Source organism: Castor canadensis, chromosome 10 (assembly GCF_047511655.1).
Source record: "Castor canadensis chromosome 10, mCasCan1.hap1v2, whole genome shotgun sequence".
In the NCBI taxonomy this organism is placed as follows: domain Eukaryota; kingdom Metazoa; phylum Chordata; class Mammalia; order Rodentia; family Castoridae; genus Castor; species Castor canadensis.
The window spans coordinates 50,074,072-50,083,978 of NC_133395.1; positions in this window are offsets into that span (position 1 = coordinate 50,074,072).

The window sequence follows — 9,907 nt, forward strand, 5'->3', positions numbered from 1 at the left end:
ATTGCTAGTGATGGTGAGCATTTTTTCATGTGTTTTTTGGCCATTTAAATTTCTTCTTTTGAGAAAGTTCTGTTTAGTTCACTTGCCTATTTCTTTATTGGTTCATTAGATTTGGGAGAATTTAGTTTTTTAAGTTCCCTATATATTCTGGTTATTAGTCCTTTGTCTGATGTGTAGCTGGCAAATATTTTCTCCCACTCTGTGGATGTTCTCTTCAGTTTAGAGACCATTTTTTTTGGTGAACAGAAGCTTTTTAGTTTTATGAAGTCCCATTTATCTATGCTATCTGTTAGTTGCTGTGCTGCTGGGGTTCCATTGAGAAAGTTCTTGCCTATAACTACTAACTCCAGAGTATTTCCTACTCTTTCCTGTATCAACTTTAGAGTTTGTGGTCTGATATTAAGATCCTTGATCCATTTTGAATTAATGTTGGTATAGGGTGATATACTCTACCACATTTTTATAAACATTAGCCAAATTTTGCTGTAAAATTCCATTATTCTGTGAATAATTATAAGAATGTCTTCTCAGCTAGGTGTGGTCATGAATTTTTGTAATCCCAGCCACTTAGGAGTCAAGGCAGGAGGATCAAGGATTCAAAGCCAGTCTGGACAAACTTAGTCACACTGGATCTCAAAAACAAAACACAAAACCTTTGAAAGGGCTGAGGGTGTGGCTCATGGTAAAACACTTAGTGGAAGGCCCTGGGTTCAATCCCTAGTATGAAAAAAAAAGTTTTTTCCACTATGTATTTTTAAAATAAAACTGAATCTTAGTATTGATTTAACAATTTGACATTCTAATACTGTTTCCCAATTTTTATATATTTTTCCTTAAAATAAAAAAGGAACATGTGTTCCACTTTTTGTACATGAAAGCCTGTAAGTATTCCAAGAGTGGTACTGTGTCCATCAGTCTTCTTTTCGTTATGTAGCATGATTCTTAAATCTCATTATTCTGTTTGTCCTTCTTTGCCCCTATCAATTTCACCATTTCTTTCAATTTCACCACTTCTTTTTTTTTCTTTATTTCTTTCTTCTCTTCTTCCTTCCTTATTTCTTTCTTTCTTTTGATTTTAGTTTCTTCATTTTTATTGAAAAAATATGAGGATAACGAAAAATGTGGCCCAGTCTTGGTGAATTCAAGTCTGAAAAGTCAAGTTTCTTGATTCCATATTAATGGTCTTTCCACTAAATCATATTAAGTCTTTGTCTTATTTTTATGATTTTATTATCATTTAATGGTTGTACAGGGGACACATTGCAATATTTACATCTATGTTTAAAATATATTTTAGTTGGATTTACCCCTCCATAGTTCTTCCTCTCTTGCTCTAAATTTCTTAACATGGGACACATGACTGCACAATGTGCTATCTACACATACAAGTTATAAAATTCTACAGTGAAACCCTTACACAATTCTTGATTCCCTTCAGCATGAATCTGTTTAAGGGAGGTAGGATTGTTGATAAAACTATGCTACTATGTATACTTACATCTCTTTAAAGAAGCTGGTCAAGGAAAAGTTTCTCTCTATAAATGGTCACTGTGTCTAGAAGGCACTCAAATTACCTTGAATTTTCAAAGTTGCCCATTTTAATATATAAATTTTAACATACAGCCAGATCTGGTGACCATGTTTCTGTATAAACTCCTCACTTTCATTTTAAGCATACTATCTTATTTGGTTAAAAAAAAAAAAGATGAACACTCAAAGCTGATAGAGGAGAGGGAGTTAGAAAGGCTGTAAGAAGGATGCACAATCCAGGCCACAAAAGTCTTGTAAAAGATTTTTTACTTATCCTGCAAAGAGAAATCTTTTCCCATGAAATGGAAATGAGTTACTTGAAGCAGATGAATGATTTGTAGCATTTTGTGGTATTCAAAATCTTGCCAATTGTGACACATGGGTAGAACTGGAGAATATTCTAAATGAATTAAGACAGACACAGAAAGACAAGTACTGCATGATCTCACTGATACAAGGAATTTAAAAAGAGTATGTCATGAAAGCTGAGAGTAGAATGGGAGGGAGGTTGAAAGAGGGGGAGGTTGTAAGGTTTATCAACGAGTATTAAATTACAGTTAGATAAGTAAGAAATTTCAGTGTGCTATGGCACATCAGAGTAACAAGAGAGAACAATAATGTACTGTACAATTCAAAACACTACAAGAAAGAATTTTGACAGTTTTCACGATAAATAAATGTTTTAGGAGATTTATATATTTAACCTGATTTAAACATTACACAGAGCACACATGTATGGAGGCATGGTACGGAACCCCACCAATATGAACAATTTGTATGTTTTTATTTATCAGTTAAAGTAAATTGAAAAAAAACAAATCACCAAGTTTTGTGTGGGGAATGTTTTGGGATACTAGTAGAGGACCACTCAAAAAGTCCTTTAGAGAACAACAGTACAAGACAGTGGTAGCAGTGTAGCTAGAGGTCTAAGATCCTTTGAAAGCAAAGTCATCAGGAGTTAATGATTACTTATTTTTATGTGCATATATAAACATGACTTACTCTTTTAACTGATGTTAATCATAATGAAGGTATGTTTTAAACTAAAAGAAGCTGATTATGTTATTTATTATGTTACATGAGGAACTTAATTAGTTGCTGTGACCTGAATGTTTTAAAGGACAAAAATTTTAATTCAAAACTTTCCAAATAATTTGGCCTCTTTTGGAATAATAAATTATTTTGAGATTTAAATTAAAGATTAAAAACACATGAAGCTAGAAAATAACTTCAAATATAACAATTGCATTTTTGTCTCCCTTAGTTTCTGGAAATCCAAAGAAAATATAATGTTGTCCAAAGTAAACAAACAAGAAAGATTGTAAGGAGAAAGACAGTGGAGAGAAATAAACAGCAGAGCAAGGAAACCCAGGGGGAACATGCAGTCTACCCAATTTTCAGTCTTACCTACATTTGAAATATCCAAATAGACAACTCTATCTACAAGAGAAACAGGTAGCCAAGCACTCTGGACTCTAAGGTTGCATTGACCTCTTTTAACTGCTCCACATTTCACACTCACTCTTCTGAAACTGAAATTTGTCTCACTATGCAGCAGTGACCTCCCCAAGGCTGCTTCTCTTTTTCAGTCTTTACGAAAGCATAATGAAAACGGCATATTGAGAACAATGGTGTGATATGCCTTGTTTTCATTATTTTGCTTGTATTATTTCTCTTAATCTTTGTCATAGTTCTTTGTTACGTTCCATTCACCTGTTTGCCAAGTTCACAACACTTCCCTCAAGGTCACAGGGCTAGTTAATGGTAGAACTGGGGTCTGAGCATCGTTACTAGCTCTGGAGCGCACATATTTGAAGACGTGCACTGCTAACTCCAAGACAGCAGAATACTGACAGAATACTGACTCACACAAGCTGAGTGTTCCAGACCCCCGTAGCTAACAAAAGTTATTTTGGTTGCTGAAAACAACATAAATTACACTTAAATCATGTAAAATGATCCCCATTTTCAGAAAAGAAATCAATAGCTCAGAGAGTTTAATCTGCTTACTGTGAGTCATATAACTGATAAAAAACAGAGCCAAACCCCAAAGTCAGATAAATCAAAACATAAATATCCACTTTTAACATCAAGGAAAATCAGATGCTAGTTTTAGCTTAATCTGTGACAATATGACCATAATCATATCAGTCTTCCTGCCTTCAGTTTTAGTTAACTGTAAAATAAAATATTCTACCAATATTTCTCAAACTTTAATAGTTTTACGATTCATCTAGGATATTTATTAGGATAAATACGCATCCCTTACAGCAAGTCCTAAGGTGCTTGATCAAGTACATCTGTGAAGGCCATCCAATAATTTGCATTTTGAAAACAACCCATAGAGATTCTGATTTTGCTTTGCTCTGTTAGGACTTTTGCTAAAATGCAGCAACCCTAGGGTAAGCCATATAGTACCTAGACCATTCTGTTACTTAAAGATTTAAGAATAATCAACTCAAAATAAATCCAATTACATGACCTATGAGACTCAGAGAGCTCTTCTGATTTCCGTGGTCCTCAGATTAATTCTTAGGTTCTCTGTTTGTAATATCATTATATTTCCAGTGTATTTATGCTCTTGTGGTGCAGGTCCTTTGTCCACATACATTCTCTCTTATTCTTTTTTCTATGAGATATCCAAGAGTCACGTACACAACTGAAATTCTTGGAGTAGGCCATGATTTCTCTTCCATATTTCTGCATTATTCCTTGTAGTCAAAATAATCCACCCAAAAGCTATTACTAATGATGTTTCATAACTCTGTCTTATTTTCTTATATGTATTATTATCAAAAATTATATTGATTTTTCTATATTAATATTATCTTTCTCCTCCCACTAGAAAGTTTTACAAAGTAGGAACTTGGAACCCCTATACCATTTACTTCCAAGTTTCCATTTCTGTGCTTAAAAGTAGGGCCTTAATAAATATTTATTTGATAAGTAAATAGCATGAATTACATTTTACTCTATTCAGCAACTTTTTGCTTGTTTGTTTATTTTTTGTTTATTGAGACAGGGTCTCAGTAATCAAAATACTTAAATTGCTCTCACATTTCTTCTGTAATAGATGTAAACTTCTCTCTTATTCTCAGTTATTGTGCATCTAGATGATTACATGCTGTTTCTGTCTTTATAGCTCTCTTGTACACTTGTGCTTCAACCAAGAGAGTGTTCACACTGTTGGGAGAACAGGTCTATGTTTATTCCTATGGCTTGGTCTGTTTCTATTTGCACCTTCACTTGCACTTGTCCTTCAGAGTCTGGCTCAAGTCTCAGCTCTTTGAAGACAATTTCACTGGCTGTTGTTTTAAACTATATGATGCTTCATATTCTTCTCTTCTGACCTACTTATAATCTCCTTGAAGAGTCCTTGTTTGCTCAATAGCGATATCTTTCAATCTGCTCTTCATTGGCCTCAACATTTTTAATGCAATGAAATAAAATAACAAGTAGTAAACAAGTAGAATAAAGTAGAACGCAATGACTATATCAGAGTGCTTCACAAATACAAATAAAAGCTTTGTTCTTTGACACTTATTTCTGTTGAAGATGTGCATGAATTCTGGTTCACAATATAAAATAGAATCCTAAAATGTATATTTTAATTTAAAAAGTTTGAAAGCAACTGTTCTACAAAACTAATCACAGAACTGTTCACATTATAGAAACTTATTAATGACTTGCATTTTGATTGATTGGCTGAAATGACTCTCAATTAACATGTGCAATTAATGGTAGGAAATTACGTCCAGTGTTAGATGAAATAATTGGATTGCTGTTACAACTCTGAAATGCAAGATCATTTCTCCAATTATTCAAAACTGAAAAGGAAGAATTTAGGTTACAAATATAATATGACTCATAATATGACTCATTTCGTATCACTTAAACTTTGTATTATTCTGGTTTTCAAATTTAATCTCTTCTTTAAAGAAAAATCAACTCCAGTTTCTGTATTTGACAAGAACAAGAAGACTAATGAGCCTGTAATATTTTCTTAAGCACTAAATAAGAAAAGGACTTAAGGCTGACCTAATACATTTTAGTTAAATGAGTTTTAGATTCAGGGCTTTATTTCACTTCACCAGAAACACTTGAATCCTAAAACGAATACTTCTATCCATAGGATTTTCTGTAATCTGGGAAAAACAATAAAGATTTTGAGCATTTAGAGTTGATATTTAAAGGGCTTGATTTCAGAAACAATCTGCCATTTAAGTCAGAATTAAATGGGATCAGCTTCTAGGAAAATCCATATCATGCATGTGTGTTTGGTTCACTGTTCAATAGCAACCTTTGAATATAACAGAGAAGCCAGCAAAGTGGTAGTTCTTTATTAATGAGCATTTAATGACATATAGCAAGTTTGGGAACAGTAGGGATCAATCACCAACTACTCTGTAAAGCCACAAGTAAATGAATTATCATTACTGCAAAATCTTATCATATCTTTCCATGCAAAGTCTTTTTCAGCAGTTTTATGTGATGTCATTTCTGATAATTTCCTTACCAAATGTGAAAAACTAAAAATTAACAGCAAAAGAAGAAAGTAGAGAATATTTTGTACATATGGAAAATCTAGAGCAAATATCAACATTGCAAAGTCAGCAGATAGGAATTACTTTGTGAGCAGGAATAAAATGTAAAGTAATAAGGATGTGAAGTCGAGGAGTGAGGGGTAGAGAGGATGTGAGAATAAGCAGGAGTGGTGAGGTCACCCAGAGCCAGCAGAATAGAAAGGTTTTAGAACACTGGGTATAACCAGACAGAGGGACAGGGAAAGAACATACACAAATCACAGATCATATTTCAATTGGGAATCTGAGAGTCATAAAGCCTTTGCATTGTAAAGCTAAATTCTAATTTCAGAGGAGAAATATGAATCATGTTCTGTTAAGTTATACAGTGTGTATTCCATTTTGTAACATTTTCAGGGAACTTTTTACAACCAAGCTTACATACAAGATTTTATATATATATATATATATCACTGTCCTTCCCCCCAAAACCTTTTATACTGCTTACTTTGCAAATACTCCTCATTTTTCTTATCATCTCACTTTTTATTTTATTCATTTTATTTAATTCATTAATATTTTTCAAACATAGTATGGGGTGTTGGAAATATGAGATCCATGCTTGTGGAAGATTATAAGAAAGGTGATTCAAAAAGTAATAACTCTGAAGATGTAGCTCAGTGGTACAGCACTTACCTAGCATGTGCAAGGCCTTGTGTTCAATCTCCAGTACCATGAGAAAAAACATAACAAAAATGATATGATTATGAATTTATTTAATTAGTTTAAATTTTTAATTTATTAAAAAATTAATGCATGATACTCTGATCCCCCTTAAGTAAAAATCTATTCCATTCCTACAGACATATGAAAAACATGGTATCTAAACTGAATCTTAAATCATTAGTAATAGTTCTTCAGAGTTTCATAAAGAATGTGCAGTGGAATAGTGTTTCATTTATATGTAATGTGCATGTACATATAAATGTGGAAGGAAAAAGAACAATATATAGGGAGTAATTTTCTGATAAAAAAATAAAGTCTGTTTTTTGCTTGTTTTTTGAGACAGGCTCTCATTATATATCCCAGGCTGTCCTCGAACTTGCAATCCTCCTGCCTCAGCCTGCTACGTGCTGGGATTACAGATGTATGCCACTATACTTGGTTTAATATCTATAAAGTGGACATTTTTTTCTATGACATTTGCTCCTCAAGTGATCTCATAACATAGAATGATTTTAAATACTTACTTGCAGATCGGACTTCCATTTCTGCCTTTTCCTTAATCTTTAGACCTGTGTGTGTATGTGTGTGTAAAAGTATGTGTATGGGTGTACATGTGTGTATGTGTGTTTGTGTATGTCTGTATGTATTTGTGTATATTGTATATGTGTGTATGTGTACATGTATGAATGTGCATGTTTATGTATGTGTGCCTGTGTATTTATGTGTGTATATGTGTGTGTTTGTGTGTGTATGTGTATACATGTATGTGTGTATATATGTGTGTGTTTGTAAGTATGTGTGTGTGTTTCTCCAAATGCTTAGTCAACATTTCCATTTAGAAGGCTAACTGGCATCTCAAATATAAAGTGTCCAAATGAAGACATGCTATTCTCTTCTATCCATTTTTTTTCCTGCAAAGTTGCACAGATAAATATGTGAGAGTCATCTTATACTATGTTCTCCTTTTCACTGGGTCTTTTTTCCTCTACATTCTCAAATAATATCAGTTGGTTTTTACCATCTGTGCTACAACCGCTGTACTTCAAGACACTTGGAGACTGCAATAACTTCTTTATAGCTTTTCCAACATTTACACTTTTTCCTCTCAAATATTTCCATGATAACAGCCATATAAATTTCACTTAAAGGAGAATTTGTATGTCATTAATTTGCTCAAAATATTTACCTCATCTAAAAGCTATAGTATTTACTATAATCAAATGACCTTCAATAAACTGAACTTGTGTTATTTTTTAGATTTTTATTACCAACTCCTGGCTAACATGTCTCTGGCTACACAAGTCTTACTTTTCCTCAAACATGACAAGCACTCTTGCTGCAGGATCTTTGCGCTTGCCACTCTCTCTATTGAGAATACTCAAGTATCTATGAGACTTCCTTTAAATCTTCTCTTTCCTTTAAATCTCAACTCAAATGTTATAATGTCAGTGAAGGTTCCACTGACTATGTCTCCAAAATATATATTCATATATGTATCTCAGTTATGATTTTTTGCTATTGTAATCAAGTATGAGCATGGAAGCTAAATAGGATCAACATTAACAATAGTTTCTCAAATATTGGTACAAACCAGTTACAGAACACCATTCCTCATGGACCGTAGTGATGATCTGTCTCACCCAGAGACACTTTCTCATTTTTGGAAATCTCATCACAGGAGATGTGTTAACGTAAGCATGTTTTCACCTCTCTGTAAATGCTATTACTCAGAGGAAGTGAAATGTTATCTTAAATTAATTATTACTCCATTAGCATTAAATCATCAATCACATATTTTGTTTCCATTATAAGTCCTTAACTTTCTTTCACTAAAATATGGAGTTTCTGAGACTGGGAAAAGAAAAGAATAACTTTTTAAATTGTGACAATATCTGTGTGTGACAGACTAAGCCTCTAGAGAAGAAGGAAACTATAGTAATGGATAAAGAAAGATCATAGCAGACATGCTGTGTGACCCCTTTGCCACTGAGATTCTAGTATAGGAGGGAGGGTAACAAAGTAAGAGTCTTACTTGACAAAGAGCTCATTTAGTTCTTGGAGTGAAATCCAGATAAATCAGTGGAACTTAACTGATGAGTGTGGTATTAGAGGATTTCTATCCATAAACTGGGAATGAGACTTACCAGGTAGGTTTTTATAGTACAAATATATTAAAATCTCAATTAAATAACGTTTTGTTTTGGTTTGGTTATTTTTGGCAGTGCTGGGGTTTGAACTTAGGGCCTCATGCTTGCTAGGTAGGTGCTCTTACCACTTGAGCCACTCTGCCAGCTTAATATTTGCTGTCTATATATCAGACAAAGGACTGATAGCCAGAATACACAGGGAGCTCAAAACCTTGCAATTAATACACTAAGAGCAGGGAATACCCTCAAAACAATAGGTATAGGCAAGGCCTTCCTGAGTAGATATCCAGCAGCCCAGTAACTAAGAGAAAGGATGGGCACATGGGATGACATGACATTTAAATTTTCTGCATAACAAAAGAAATGGTCTGTAAACTGAAGAGAGCAAGAGAAAATATTTGTTAGCTGTTCATCAGACATTGGCCTGGTAACCAGAATATACAGGGAGCTCAAAAAATTAAAGTTCCCCAAAATCAATGAACCAATAAAGAAGTGGGCAACTGAACTAAACAGAACTTTTTCAAAAGAAGAAGTCCAAATGGCCAAAAAACACATGAAAAAATGCTCACCATCCATGGCCATAAAGGAAATGCAAATCAAAACCACATAAGATTCCAACTCTCTCCTGTTAGAATAGCTAGCATCAAGAAAACCACTAACAACAAATGTTGGCGAGGATGTGGGGGAAAAGGAACACTAATAACTCTGCTGGTGGAAATGTAGGCTAATACAACCACTTTGGAAAACAATATGGAGGCTTCTTAATAACCTAAACATAGACCTGCCATATGATCCAGCAATACCACTCCTAGGGATATACCCAAAGGAATAAGACTTGGGTTATTACAAAGGCACCTGCACACCCATATTTATTGTAACACTATTCACAATAGACAAGCTATGGAAACAGCCAAGATGCCCCACTACTGACAAATAGATTAAGAAAATGTGGTATTTATATGCAGTGGAATTTTACTCAGC